Raw genomic sequence first — 17,063 nt, 5'->3', positions numbered from 1 at the left:
AATTATAATCTTGCTGGAAATCTAAATTATTAATTCGTTCTAAGAATGCCCATGAATCCTTCACTATCCACTCATCCATTAATACATATTTTTTTCAAAATGCTGTCAACCAATTTGGCACAAGCATAAGTGGAAGATCTTCTACCATTCACAATTGGTCTAAAGGGTGGGTCTAAAATATTCTTCTGAATCTTTGGCACACCGAATATTGAAGGTACTCTGGGAGCTTCTATTGTTAAATAATTGAAGGTCTGTAAATCTATTCTAGCCTCAATGAATAATTCATTTACAAAGCTTTTAATAAATTGAACAGATTTAATATACTCATTAAGTGAAGAAACCTCATAGGTGTCTGTTGATAGAAGTGTTTTAATTTTCCTGTTATAATCCGGTGTGTCCAAAATCACTAACCCCCCACCCTTGTCCGGATTCATTACCCTAACATTAGCCGACAATAGTAAATCTATATTGTCCTTCTCATCTTTATTCATATTATATGTGTAATTCCTCCTTTCTTCATTTAATTTCCTCAGATCTAATTCACACATTTTTTCGAATGTGTGTAATGTGTTATTTAAAGGTGGATTATAACAACTAGCCACTCTAAAGTTGTTACTTGTTAGCTGCTGAGTGCCTAAAAGTTGTTTTAAATTCAACTTTCTAACAAATAACTTCAAGTCACAAATTGCTTGTGCTACATTCATTCTACGAGTGGGTACAAAGGTTGAACCCCTAGATAAAATGTTAGCCAATTCCTCTGTGACGTGAAACGATGAAAAGTTATATACTGTAAAATCCTGTTGCGTGTTCATCACTACTGTCAATGCATCATGCTGTAAATTTAATGGTGTTATCTCCTGTAATTGTGATTCTTCCTCCTGTTCCATTGTTTCATCTGATTTCGAAGAGGAAAACCCTGTTTGGAATTAGTAGTGGAGGAATGCTGATTGTTCCTTGCCTCATTAATAGCAATATTGTTATTATTGCTATTATTGTTATTATTTCTTTCCCTTATTCTCTCACTCCTTCTAATACTATCATCCTGCTGGTCTCCTGTGTGAGTGTTATGCACTTCTTCTTGTTGTTGGTACTCCTCAAGAGGTGCATCACCAAAGTTGGAATTAATTCTAGACTTAGTGGTTTGTTGGTTAGCCCATGCCTGTGAGACTGGTGGTAAAGGATACGCTGTTCCTGCTTCATATTGTAGCTGATCTCTCCGAAGTTTCTTAATTGTATTTACTCTTATGTTAGCCAAATGTTGTTCAATACTCTGAAAGCAGCGCTGATATTCATACTGATATCTTAAAAAATCCTGATGTTCTTTAATTTGCATGTCAATAGATTCTATAATAGGTTCGAGATCTTTTATACTCAACGTATAATGCTTCACCATAGTTTGTAGCAAGGCCAGTCCTTGTTGGTTGAAAAGCTTAATTAATTCTTGATGGAAACTTGATCCAGGCAGTAACCCCGTAGGGTATCTCCAGAACCTAAGACCTTTAGGCACTATTTCAAGTTTCAAACATTCTTGGAAATATTCAACTTCCAAGCAAAGCTTTTTATATTTTAACATGTGGTGATCCAACATGTTCAAAAGTTCTGTTATAGCTTTATCAGTTGTCGTACCATTAGAGATGATATTATTTGGCATATTATCTTCAGCTAAGCCTATAGGTGCTTTCAACCAATCTTTCAAATTTACTACTGGTCTAACACTATTTGCAATCAAATCTTGTTGTACATGCATTGTCAATACCCTTTGCGTTGTGGGTTCATTACAAACTCTAATATCACGACCAACAGGATCATTTGTTACATTGCCAGGTGTTAGCATTTGTGCTGAATAACCAGTTTTACCAGCTATACAATGTCTACCAATGTCTCTTAATATACCTGTATGTCGTAAACTCTGTCCAGGTAAAATATCACTCTGCTCCTCCTGTGTTATACCGGAATTGTTTGACTCAGCCTGTCCACCTTGCCCGGATTGTAATGGTGGCAAAATAACCATTCGGTCCTGCTGAAAAAGTGGTGGTGCCGAGACGACCATTCAGTACTGCTGTAATGTTTTGGATTGAGCTGCTACAACCGCATCCAACCTCTCGCTCATAACTTCCACTTTCTGTGAAAGAAGCTGAATTAAAATACTCAGTTCATGCATCGAAGATGTGCCTTCATTCTCCGTCTCTCTCAAAATTGCTGGCGTATTATCCAACGAACTATTAGCCATAGCGGAAACGAAAACCACAAACTATTAAACTTTCAAAACACACTGAAATGAAAACCAAAACCGCTAAGGCGAAACTTGCAGAAATACACTTTTAATATCTTTAAACGTTAAAAGTCTTTATGAAAATATATATACATATTTACATTCAATATATATACTTATATTTATATTTACAATTATTCTCTATTATGAGAGACTTCAGGGTTAGTCTCTTTTATGTTCATTGCTGTTTGTTATTATTGTGTATTTTCGCAAAGTCTCACTCATATTTTAATTTATCAAGCTTAACAGATTTATTTATTAGTTTTTATAATATAAGGATAATATAACACATATATTCTTGATTTTTGAAAGTTTAGATATTTTGTTATTTAGGAATAATTTTAATGTTCATTTTTAATTAAGGTGGTATATGTAGTTTGTATTATTGGGCATAGATAACCTCTTTATATCATGTTTAATACGTCTCTTAGCTCAGCTACACATTGTATTAGTGTAAAGAGCCTGTCACTTTAAATATTTGAACAAGCAGTATCAGTTTTTAAAAACTTGGCGGGCTCTGCATTTATATATAAGAAGAGCTATGTAGTGGCTAACATTTGTCTTTTTGTTTTCTGAAGAAGTCCAACCAGTGGAGTGGATAAAAAAAACGTTTGTTATAAAGATTTTCATAAAGACTTTTAACATTTAAAGATATTAAAAGCGTATTTCCGCAACTTTCGCCTTAGCAGTTTTGGTTTTCAACACAGTGTTCTATAGATATCTGCCATTCACAGATGTCTGTGCACACACACCAAATTGTACACCATTTATGCTTCACACACACATTGGATAGGAATACTCGCACATATCCAAGGCCAACACACTATAATATGCCAAACATACACACACAGAGATGTGGGGAAGAGAGAGACAGACAGTGACAGAGAGAATTTCATTATGTGGCCTGTACCACCCACTACACATTCAATTGGCTAATATCACATGATGTGCTGATGTCAATCACTGTAGACATTCCTTTTGGTAGTCCTCAGCCTTATAGTGTCTGTGGTGCTTGTGATAATTGTGTAACACGATAGTACAAATCAGTATTCATGTAGCATTTGTATACTCAGTCCTGTCAAATGTAAAGTTGTGTGTGACTGAGTGTGTGTGTGTTTCCAGAGGAATGATTTATGGCCCATTCATACACACTGCACATCCCACTGCCCATGTTTGCACTCCTGCTGATGTCAGTCACCCTAAAATAAAATACCGGTCAGATTTTAGCCCTATAAACTCTGTGGCACTTGCAATACCTGTGTAATACTGTAGTGTAGCAAACTAGTTAGGTAGGAGTTTTAATCCCAGACATGGCAATGATTTAGAGGCCATTTACACTCACTACATCTCCCATTGCCCTACATTAGTACACCTGTTGAGGTCAGTCACATTGAAATAACCTTATAAGCAATGTGGCACTCACAATAACTGCATAATACTGTAGTGTTGCAAATTAGTTAGGTAGGAGTTCTAATCCTGGTCCTAGCAACTGTGATAATGTGTGTGTTTGTGTGTGAGAGAGAGAGAGAGTGTGTGTGTGTGTGTGTGTGTGTGTGTGTGTGTGTGTGTGTGTGTGTGTGTGTGTTTGTTGACACCTGATTTTGTGGACATTCACACTTACTGCACTTCCCGTACCCCTCCATTAGCACTGCTGCTGATGTCAATCACCTTCAAAGATACCTTTGGACAGCTTTCCAACCTATAAGCTCAATGACACTTGCAATAACTGCGAAATACCATAGTTTAGGATACTAGTTAGGTAGGCGTTCTAATCCCATGCAAGGCTATTGTGAAATGGTGTGGGTTTGTATGTGTGTGAGAGAGTGTGTGTGTGTTTTTGATGACACTTGATTTTGTGGATGCTCACACTTACTACTCTCCCCTTACCCCTCCTTTAGCACTGCTGCTGATGTCACTCACCTTCAAAGATACCTTTGGACAGCTCTTTACCATATAATCTCTGTGGCACTTGTGATAACTGCGTAATACTATAGTGTAGTATACTAGTTAGGTAGGAGTTCTAATCTCAGACATGGAAGCTATGAAATTGTGTAAGAGAGTGTGTTTGTCTTTGATGACACCTGATTTTTTTGACTTCACACTTACTACTCTCCCCTTACCCCTCTTTTAGCACTGCTGCTGATGTGACTCAATTTCAAAGATACCTATGGACAACTGTTCAACATATAAGCTCAGTGGTGTTCGCGATAACTGTGTAGTACCAAAGTGTAGCATATTTGTTAGGTAGGAGTTCTAATCCCAGACATAGCCACTATGTGTGTGTGTCTTTGATGACACCTGATTTTGTGGACATTCACACCTACTACTCTCCCCTTACCCCTCCTTTACCACTGCTGCTGATGTCATTCACCTTCAAAGATACCTTTGGACAGCTTTCCAACATATAACTTCCATGGCACATGTGATAACTGTGTAATACTGTAGTGTAGCAAACAAGTTAGGTAGGAGGTCCAATCCTAATCAACTGTGTAAATGTGAGTGCTTGTGTGAGAGAGTGTGTGCATCCTTGTAGAGACCTGATTTTGTGGTCATTCACACTTACAACACTTCCCTTACCCCTCATTTACCACTGCTGCTGATGTCACTCACCTTCAAATATACCTTGGCACAACTCTCTGACATATAAGTTCCATGGCATGCACAATAAGTGTGGAGCAATGTAGTAGCAATAACTACATAGGTATGGGTTTGAATCTCATCCCTGGCAAGTGTTTGTGTGTGTACATATGTATGCCCGTATCTCAAAGATTTTGACCCCATTTACACCCAGTACACATCTCAGTGCCTGACTCAGTGGTGCATGTGGTAAATGCATAACGTCATGGTTCAACAAGATTGTTAGAGGTTTGAACCTCACCCCTGGCAAATGTAAATGTGTGTGTAGGGTAAAATTATTTTTGGAATCTCTCACCCACTACATCACCCAATGCCAGCATTTACAAGGGCTGGCATTGTTCCTCACCTTAGAAGAACCTTGGGACAACATCTGTCCTATAAACTCCATAGTGCATGAGATAAATGCAATACACTGTAGTAGCAATACATAGCTAGATAGAGGTATGAATCTCAGTACTGTCAAGTGTGTGTGTGTGTGTGTGTGTGTGTGTGTGTGTGTGTGTGTGTGTGTGTGTGTGTGTGTGTGTGTGTGTGTTTCATCGGTATCCTGTGTGGGGTTTGGTGTGATCATGTAATAACAGGATCCATTCGGGGGCAGGTTTTGCTAAATTATTATGCTGAGGACCTAGTATATGTCACAATGTCCACATTACAAGGCCAAGAAATGTCAAACACCAGAGAGGTTAGTGTAGATAATCCACAGCCCTAAATATTTCAGTATGGATTAGTGAACAATATAGGCAACCATTCTATTACTCAGAGACCACTCTCCACCCACATATCATACACAAACACACTTGGCTAGGCAACAACCACTATATTGGTAGTTCCCCTGCATATTACCTCACAGATAGTACCCACTGTGTGATAGCAGTGGACTACATGCCTGTTGACCACAACAGTGCCACTGACATCAGAAAGTAATTTGATGTATTACATCTCCTGACTGAGTGTGTGTTGTCCAACAAGTAAAAGGACATGATACCCTGTTCCATCCCCTCAGTAGCCAAATAAATGTGTACAGTGGCCCTTTTGCCATGTTCCCCACTGGACACCTGCAACAACTGTAGAGTCTGCAAACGTAACCCACAAAGGGAATACCATGTCTTATACACATGCCCTGTATGGACAGAAGCCACTAACTCCACTGAATACCTGTATCATACTGTCAATGTAGGTGCAATCACAACCTCAGTTATATAGCCAGGTCTCATGAAATGAGGTAAGGAATGCTACTTCAGAAGATACCAATCTGTCCACACAATATGCCCCAGAGACATCAAGTACACTTCCACATGTCAAAGAATATGCATGTGGGACATGTGCACAACCCAGACACTGTCCATGTTATGGAATATAGATCACATACATGGGAAGCAGTGCACATCACTGACCACCCACAATACAAACCTGGATGAGTGGATGGTGAATACAATACCCATCCCTGGGGACACTCCAGTGACTACACCTCTGAGCCACACTGGGGACTATTGTCATATGGTCTGATGCCAAGGTATTCCCTTGGGCTAGCCTTGTAGAGCCTTCAGACCCATTCACCTAGTACACACCTATGAAGCAATGAACCTATGGATCTCAGTACTGGCAAGTGTGTGTATGTGTGTGTGTGTGTGTGTGTGTGTGTGTGTGTGTGTGTGTGTGTGTGTGTGTGTGTGTGTGTGTGTGTGTGTGTGTAGTAATCCCCGTGTGTTTGGTTGATGAATATCCCCTGTGGCTGTGGTTATTAGCAATCAGAGGTGTGTCCAAACCAGAACATGTACCATTCTCCATTCCACAACAGATTTTGTACATCAAGATGTACCTATGTACAACCCGCAGCCCTATAATCTGAGGCATATGCAATCAGTGTGTTACAGAATGGGAATTACCATGCACATACTGTACCCTGCCTATGACATGGTGGATGTGTCACCACACTGCCATACCCTGTGGCCTTGCTGCATGGCAACATTCTGGTGACACACAGATGCCTAGAATGGACATGGAATACAGCATGTGAGAACACATTCACTCAGCACTTCACTTTTGGGGGGAGGGAGGGGTAAAGCTGGTACTGAAGGTTTTGCCAAGATTGTGGCCAATATCTCTTGTCTCTGGATAGATATTAGCTTTGTGGAGTAACTCGCAGCACTTGTGTTTAATACTGTGGAGGTTGTTGATATAACTATCATGGCTGTTGTGACTGTCATCAGTGTCTGCTGCATCTCTGCTGCCATAGATGACTGTCAGAGAGTGCGTGAGGGATCCAATATTGTGTTTGAGGCTAATAAGGGAGTTCAACAGTCATGGGACACCACTTTTCCCTGCAATAGTGTCCTCCTTCTGATGTACACTTCAGTAATTGCAGGGGACCATCACGTTGTCTCCCAGTGTTTGGAGGACAGTGTCTGGGTTCTGTTGGCTCTGGCTAGTACCATGCATTCATGTACCTGTTTGTAAAGTGCCTATGTATATGATTCCACAGTCATGCAGCTACATCCCATTGCCATGGGTGCAGTGAAGACATCCACCCCTGTTTTCATGGCTGCAAAGTAATCTTTGGACAATTTGTGCCAGACGGTTATTTTTGTGGGGGGTTGTGGCTGTTATGTTGAGTTCCATGTTGATTACAGCCTGTGTGAATCTCACCATGCAGGGATTGACATCTGAGGAGGAGCAATAGTCTCATATTTAAGTGGTCAACACAGGTCATGGCTGTTGCATCCTCTACCATGGGTCAGTATGAGCTGGTCAAGGGCAATGGAAATGATCTATCCCAGAAGTGTTGGGCCACTGTACTGGTGATTGGATACATTCCCCAGGTGATGGAGGGGTAGTTGAAGACTCGTACTATGTCAGTGTTGCATTGGACCATCAGAGATGGCAGGGTGTTGAAGAATGTGCATTGACAGTCTAGGGACCTAGATGTGGACACATAACAGGCTATGGTCTGGATATCACCATTGCCCCAAGGCAGTTGTACGAGAACTATCTCCAATGCATTATGATAGGATGCTAGTCTGGAGGTGTTCCTATCCATAATTAATATGGAGACAACACCACCTGTGGAGGTGTGGCATTGTCCATGTTTGAGGGCTGACAGCTGTGGAATGTGTCATAGGTCTGCTGTCTGCTGCTGTGAACCACCTCTCTACTACAGCAGACATGCGTCCTCCACTCCAACAACTGCTATGATTGACTGCATCCTGACAGTTAGATCTCCACTGCTGAGTAGCATGACCCTCAGACTGCATACATGTGTAGCTGTTATGGTGGTAATAACATTCAGAACACTGCCCAAAAAAGCACCTTAGAGGTGTCAAGACATGTAACCATGACCTGACAACCCAGCGGTGACAGATGTAGGACACCCATGGCAAGTCATTGGGTTCTAGCAATCATGCCATCCCAGGCAGAGAGGCCCTGGATCTCCTATGAATGACACATAACATGTAAGCCAATGTTGCAGTCAACCATCTGTTAATAGTACCACAGCATCATTCTGCCTGAACTAGACAGTCAGAGAGTTCAGCCATGTATCCTGTCATGTAGTCCAGGGAGGTGTGTTCCAATTCATTCACACCCATATGGATATGGAGTGATACTCATAGTTGCTGTGGAGTGACATGACTGGCTGTGTCATGTGTTAGATGCTGGCATGTGATTGGTATTTGGCTGTTACCTGCTCCATATTCAACCTAGTGAGTGAGATGTGTGTGCCTCAGTATTGAGTTACCCATGATCACTGTATTGTGCAAGATGGTTAGCCTTAGGGGCTTAGGTTGGGGGCACACTGTAGGTTAAATATGTGTCCCTTGGCATGTGCCATGTCACAGTGTCTGAGTGGGTGTCTGCCTTGATGATCTGTGCTGTTTGGGTAGATGTCCATTGAGTGTCTCTGGGAAGTTGGGTGTGTGGCTTTTCACTGTATGTCATGGCAGTCAAAGTGGGTGCCATGGTGAGCTATGTTTTCCACATGGTGTGGTGCAGGTGTTGATCTTAACCTCTTGACCTGCTAGTCCATTATTTGCTGGAGAGTGCATATGTCCACATTGGGTGATATATGGGTAACCCTCACAGGTCTGAATGTTTGGAGTTTAGAGGGAAGGGTTGTCTGTGTACATGCGGCAGTTGCAACAGTGCCCCAGAATGGACATGTCCACCAGGTCAATGGGTGAAAGCATAGATAAACACCATTCAAACATGCTATGAGGGGTGGGCATAACTAGCAAGTACTGGGGTGACATCTGTGATGAAAGAGTACTGCTGATGGCTCACAGGTGTGCCACACTTCATGATACAATAACCTGGTGAAGTGCCAAGCCATAATGCTAGTTGAAGTGCAATACAGAAAGAACTAGCATGATGTATGGGTGGAAAAGAAGGCAGACTGTCTGCTACCTGTAATACTTTACCACAGCTGTGCAGTTATCAGCAGCTTTGGCCATATTAAAGTTCAATAAGTTCTGTAGCATGTGTAGTAACTGCATAACACTATAGTAGGAATACCTAGATAGGCAGTAATTCTAATCCCAATACAGGCAAGTGTGCGTGTATGTGTATATAAATAATGTACTGTCTGGCTCATGCCATTCTTGACCTGGGTACTACCCTTTACACTTCCCTTCACTCCAATTTAGTAGTTCTGTTGATGTCATCCACCTCAGAAGTACCTTTGGTTGAGTTGGAAATGTATAAGCTCTGCAGAGCATCTCATAACTGCATAGCACTAAAGTAGGAATACCTAGTTAGGCAGGAGTTGTAATCCCAATACTGGCAAGTATGTGTGTGTGTGTGTGTGTGTGTGTGTGTGTGTGTGTGTGTGTGTGTGTGTGTGTGTGTGTGTGTGTGTGAATCATGTACTATCTGGCTCATACCATTTCTGACCTGTTTACTACCCTTTACACTTCTCTTCACTCTAATGTAGTAGACCTGTTGATGTCATCCACCTTAGAAGTACCTTTGGAAGAAGTGAAAATGTATAAACTCTGCGGCGCATCTGCTAACTGTGTAGAACTTTAGTAGGAATACTGAGATAAGCAGGAGGTCTCATCCTAATGCTGGCAACTCTTTGTGTGTGTGTGTGAGGATCATATCATGTGTGGCTTATACCATTTTGATGTATATACCATACAAAGGTTGGTGACCACCTCCTGCTGCCATTACTTTATACAGGGTGGTGACAGCATCTGCCTCACATGCAGCAGGTTAAACCATTGTACAGTCCCCTGTACAAATGTGTCTGGACTGTACAAATGTGTCTGGAATATCCATATGTCTGAAACCTATACATGGTTGGAAGTGGTCTGTCTGCCTTAACAATGCTCGTGTATGTGATATTATAGCCAAATAGGCCACAATGAGTGCCCAGACATATATGGCAGCATAAGGTATCATACCTGACTGAAACATCATGCTGATAGGACGTCTGCTGCGCTCACAGGTGGCCTGCCTTGTAGGTGCAATACATGAGTACAGATGCTTGGTTTTACAAGTGAACTGTACTTGTTATGGATCACAGTAAAGGCTGGAAGAGATGTGGACTGTCATATTGTGGTCCTAATTAGTATGTAACAGGAACACCTTGCATCTTAAGAGGTGTGTGGACACAATTTATATCCACTGTATACCAGTAATGTGTCACACATGACTTTACCTTAGGACGTTTGTCCAGCATAATTTGGTGGCCTCTGTCCAAATGTCTTAGCGCTGAAAAGTTGTGAGGTATGCTACATGAATGTTGAATTCACATCAGATAGGCCCCAGTGGTGACCACTGTGATGCAATACAGTTAACCCCAGCACAAGTGAACATGCATAACAAGCAATATAGCTATTACATAAAGCAATATAGCTATTACTGATGGTTGTGTGCATGGTAAATTACATGCACTTCACAGGCCTGGGGTATTGCCAGGCAACAACAGAACAATGTAATAACCACCAGCTACAGGCTGCTGTCCCATATGCAGACCAGAGGGTCCTAGGTAGTTGTGAGAGGGGGTTATTGTCAACAGACGCACATGTGGCCTTGGTATAGGATGGATGCAGCATGTCTGCACATCTACAATACTAACCGCAATAATACGCAATGTTCTGTCTCACCATATATGTGCACCTTTATGCATTAGAAAACCCCATCCACAACTGCAATCAGACCTGACACATGCATGTAGATACAATACAGATACATGTGTGTCTGATACATTAGTGTACTAATCCCCATTGGGACCTTACCTGCATGCTCCTCATCCAGTGTGTGTGCGCAACCCACCTCAACAATGCTTCCCTCAGTGTCATGGCCTGTGTGTTCAGGGGTGTGGGCCAAGTGTGGTGAGGAGCTCCTCGGTGGGTGTCAGTGGGGGCTGGATGGCTGGGTCCCCACCTGTGTCTAGCCGGTCCCTTTTACAGCAGCAGCCCATTAATGGGAATGGCATTGAGGTTGGTGGCCCAATGCTGCACATGCATGCAAGTTCTGCTGTGCAGTCTGGCATCATTTACCCTGTAGACCACACTGTTCCACAGGGCTGTCCTCTTCCGCACATCTTCTGCTCTTCGTCCACATGACAAGGCATAATGTCCAATCACATATTGGGTGATGATGTCTGTTTCCCCCAAAAAAAAGAATGCTGGTAGGCAAGCACTCTGCATGTTACATGGAAGATATGAACAGGAAAGGGTCACAGAACCTCATACGGTTGTCAAAATGCACATCAACAGTGGATATTACTTGCAAATAATCCAGACTACCCTGGAAACCTCCAAGCTATCATGGCTATATCAGCTTGCATTACACGCCTGTCCCTGAGCTATCTTATTCCCCCCAGTATTGGGCACTTGATTGTATAATCCTCTATCCTCCATTCATTTCTGTGTAGAGGGTTGACAGGGTCATCTTCCATGTGGATGGTGTGTGGATGGTGGCAGGTCTGTGTTTGCTGTGGTGTATGATGGAGCTCCGAGCACATGCCTGAGTTCATGTAGGAGGCAGACACTGATGTTAATATGCCCCATGGACACATGCTGTTGTTACTATCAGTAGGTAATATGTACATGCTCACCATTGCTGTGGGGAGGAGTGCGGTTGATGTGCATATCTCCATGTACAATTGGGGTGGACAGGGTGGCTATGTTCCCAACTAACCTGTGTGATGCAGGTTGCCTATATTCACAGCATGTGTGTATGAGGTGTTTTTACCCCCAGTACAGGGTGAATTGTGTTGTTTCATCTGAGACTTGCAACATATGTGGAGACACAGTTGCAATTGTCCTTGGCGGTGTGGATATGTCTGATTCATAGTCATAGCCTTACAGGACGTCACCTGTGAACTTACTTACTTGCTCTGATATAGGTGGACTTGCTTCAAAGTTGTTGCCTGCAGCTATGTGTCCCTGTACAGCCAATGTAGAAAGCTATTATGTGGTTTGTGTATTGCTGCTGTCCACCAAAGGGGATTACTCTACCTTGGTGGAGGCTGGATATACAAGTCAGGTACTGCTGTGTCCATATAGCTACAGTAGATATAAGGGCTACACACCCCGATACACTGCCTGGCATTTGTGCAATTGTACCATGACACCACAATAACTCATTTCATAACAATTCCCACCTGTGGTGAGAACTATAGCCTGTACAATTCAATTGAAAACAAAACATTCTGGTTTGTGAAAACATATGGAAATAATACTCAGTACAATAAGCCAGTTGAATGAGTGTGCACACCCTTAAACTTGTGTATGCACCTCTTGAGATGGTTACAGCATTCATCCATCTTGGTCTGGACTCTAACATCATGGCACATCTTCACTTGGCAATAGTTGCTCACCTTCCTGGAAACACCTTTGAATGTATTGCAATGGAATTGGGCAGGTTAAGGGTCGCATTTAAGATGAGAAACATTATGAAATTATATTCTGTGGTCTGATTGTCATACAGCACACAAACCTAGCATTCCAACAGGGATGTATGCACATGTGATATCCACTGTATATAGGTGTTGAGATAGCTGGTATTGGTAGGCATGGACAGAGGCTCATAACACAGGTGGACACTTCTCTGATTAATACCTGATAATCATGCCTACTCCAGTACCCACATCAGTGTCAGGGTAATGCAATCACCAGTAGCTGTACACATATATGTCTGTTGTATGCACTGACACTGATATAACACACATGTGCAACATTCACAACCTATTTACCGGGCTACTTCAAACCCATGTGATTAGTTTTGTGTCTTCCAGCTGAACATATGCATACATACATGTGCTCACGGGATACCTGGTATACATTTCCATTGAATGTAAGTATGGCACACTGTATTTATAGTCTCTGCTCAATCATACTTCTCAACCTGTTACAGCAGCACCTCTGGACAATGGCACACATAAATGGGTGTCAAAGGGGACATCAATATTGATACTGATTTAATATAGCTGTACCATGCATTAGTACGTTTATTGCACAGTAGGGTTTGACATCACTTTGATAACTTTGAAGATGTCCAACAGTCATAAGTAGGCTATTATGTTACAATGCCATTGCTCATAGACCTGCCAATGGTTTGGGTGACATAACACAGGTATATGTGTATGTGACTACAGATATCAGTCACAAATGTACTTATTGTCCAGCAGAATACTGTACAGTTGAATGTTATTAAGTCAATATATCACATGCAGTTCAACACACATGTCTACAACAGTACTCTACTATGCACATGCCCTCTATAGGTGTCTTACAAGGCAGATGTGCATTACTCATAATCACAGGTAACATGGATATGGAAAACATCTCATTAACTGGCCTAGTAGTGGCACAGTCACAACTGTTTGACAACCACCCCTGTAGTTGTCATATATGAGCTGTCCTTTCACAGGTGAGTCAGGCTCATGAGCTGTGCTTTCACCTCACAACCTCTCAGAGAATCACATCTGGACAATGCCTAAAATGATGGGAAGATAAATAGGAACAAACTTTAAATATACCTGCTACAAACATAGGAAGTTCACAGAATGATACATTTAGCATTACAGTGAATATTCTTAAGGATGTGGAGTCTCAAACTCAAGTGTTTGTCATTACCTGATGACTTCAATCTTCAGCTATTAGCCAATAAAGTACAAATCTCAGGAGGAACAGACAAAAATACATGATGGTAATATGTGGACATTCTGTGAGGATCTGTACAGTTGAGAGGTATGTCTGTGATATCTCCCAGTGCAGAATGGTCCAGATGCTATGGCCATAGCAGCTGTTTAGCAGGATATTAGTACAGCATGTCTTGTAGGGACATATATTCCTCCAAACCATATTTCCCATTATTACAGACCAAGTACTAGATTCAAGTACTTGTTTACGTGTTCCACTTACCTCTTTTCTTTCTTCTCTTTTCCACTTTATGTTTCATTTATTATTTCTCTCTCTCTCTCTCTCTCTCTCTCTCTCTCTCTCTCTCTCCCTGTGCACTACAGGAATAGAGCTGGTTTGAAGAGGTGGTAGCATGGCTTTTGTAGGTGCTGCTCATGGCCAGGTGATGGTCTGTACACCTATTGGGGTTTCCCACTTGCTAATTGCATGTAGAGCAGCTGTCTAGTTCTTCCAATAGCCAATGTCATGGCAACACAGTCCTATAAATACTCAATACTCCATGGGGGTGTTGGCCCTTTCCCTTACTTGTGAGGAAAACATCCTGGAGTTGTGTGGGCTACTACCTCTTACAGCAAGACTTTTGGAGAAAAGCCAACTAAATGGTGGGGAATGTTCAGGACATAGGAGCATAATGTGAGTATTGCTGTTATATGTTTGGAATACTGCTAGTTTAACAGGGTTTGTCTGCACATGCTACTTCTGCATGGCTTTCAGTCTGACAATGTTCTGTCTCTGCATTGATCTCAACTGTAGGGCTATCCACATAATGGCCACAGGTTAGCCTGTTATGTATGGGCTGTTCCCCAGACAGGTGTTGTCCTTGACAAATCAGTAGCATACTCTGGTGATTGCATTATGTAGATGTAATATACATTTTTATTGACTTTATATCCCTAAGAAAAGATATGTTACAACAAACCCTGTAACACCAGTAACTTTCTCAGTGCATAACAGCAATATTTCATGTATGGCTGTGTATTTGGGCTTCTGTCCACCAATTATATCAGGCTTTGTCTAGATGCCATACAGTAGTAGGTGGATAGGTATACTGGTCTATCATTATTCAGTGCTGTAATTCCTGCTGAGGGGAATGGCTAGGATACATGTTGAAGTCTGGACATTCAAGAGGTAGGAGTACAGAGAATGCTCTTAGATGGCCTTGTAACATATTATATGTGGGGGACAGTAACACATGTTTTAAAACTAGGTTGTTGAACATGTCAGATGTATTACTGATAAGAAATATGTCAGTTCTATAGCTGTCCATTAGAATAAATCACACCATGGAGACAGCAGTGGGTCTCAAGGTACTGTTTCTGAAAACATCTGTTCCTCAGTGTGATGAAACATTCATAAAAGGACAATTGTTATGTACAAACTTCAAAGTATTAATAACTGTGATACTTTATCCTGTAGGGGTTTAAATGACAAGTGTAATTGGAGGCTGTGCATTCAATTATGTAATTAGGAGTTAATTGCTTCTTAGGATTAAAGCATGTATTTCTGGGTATGTTTACTCCTTGAAGGCATTGGCCAAGACATCAAAGTATAATAAAAATGTGTGAATTACTGACTGTTTGTATTTTTCTTTGCTATGTTCAGACATTTTATTTGTTTTGCTAAGAGATTGTTGTATGTCTAGCCATTGTGTATGGCCTGTCATGTTTTTGTAGCAGTGTACTGTTCACTCATTTATTTGGACTGAGTGTGGGGGGGGGTGTGAGTGTCATGGCTACATTTGTATCTGACTGTGCATTCTGCCCCAGTTGTGGGTGGTCTATCAGCAGCATATGTTTGTATGGGCATTTTGGGACATGTATGCATATATATATATATATATATATATATATATGTATGTGTGTGTGTGTGTGTGTGTGTGTGTGTGTGTGTGTGTGTGTGTGTGTATAAGTATATGTATATATGGGTGTACTACCGTAGATCAAAATTACACTATTTCGAAATATGATAGTAGTGTCCCACTAACGCGAAAGTGCACATCAACGAAAGTGCACTTTCGCAAAAGTCACTAGAATGAAGGGTTAGGGCTTGGGTAATGGATAGTGGATAGCTAGTAGGGCTATCCACTATCATAACAAGCCTAACCCTAAGGTCCGTAACTACTGCACCACAGTGCAGGAAATTGTATTTCCTCCACTGAGCAGTAGTTATGGACCTATTTCCTGTTCTGTGGTGCAGTAGTCATGGACCTTAGGGTTAGGGCTTGGGTAATGGATAGTGGATAGCCCTACTAGCTATCCACTATCCTTAACCCAAGCCCTAACCCTAAGGTCTGTCACTACCGCATCACAGTGTAGGAAATGTCCCGTTCAACTTAGTAACTTTTGCGAAAGTGCACTTTCGTTGAAGTGTACTTTTGCGTTAGTGGGACACTACTATCGTATTTTGAAATAGTGTAATTTCGACCATGTGTATATATATATATATATATATATATATATATATATATATATATATATATATATACATGTGTGTATATATTTGTGTGTGTATATATATATATATATATATATATATATATATATATATGTGTGTGTGTGTGTGTGTGTGTGTGTGTACACCTCAGTATTTATTGTTAATACATCTCTATATTGTTGTACACATATATGGATCTACCTACATATCTCACTCTCTCTCTCTATGTTTGTTTCTATTCAGATATATATATATATATATATATATATATATATATATATATATATATATATATACATATACCAATCCTTCCTAATTGCACACTTTTCTCTTCCCTATTGTATACTGGCTGTAAAGAAGGGTATGTTTGAGAAAACATCCTCAAGCAAAGCAACTGACGTGGCTTACTGGTAAAGGTTGAGCTTAGTGAGTGGGGAATGTTATCAAAGGCTTTGGCAAGATCAACGTAGGCTGTAGGTATCACCTTGCCTTCATCCACTGCTCAGGTGACTGACAGCAAGAGGTTGACCAGGTTGAATGAGTAGGTATGACCTACCCTTCACAAACATAAACTG

Source organism: Protopterus annectens, chromosome 14.part0 (assembly GCF_019279795.1).
Source record: "Protopterus annectens isolate FY-2018-M chromosome 14.part0, PAN1.0, whole genome shotgun sequence".
Classification (NCBI taxonomy): domain Eukaryota; kingdom Metazoa; phylum Chordata; order Ceratodontiformes; family Protopteridae; genus Protopterus; species Protopterus annectens.
The sequence above is the reverse complement of the archived record's forward strand: the minus strand, read 5'-3'. Positions refer to the sequence as shown.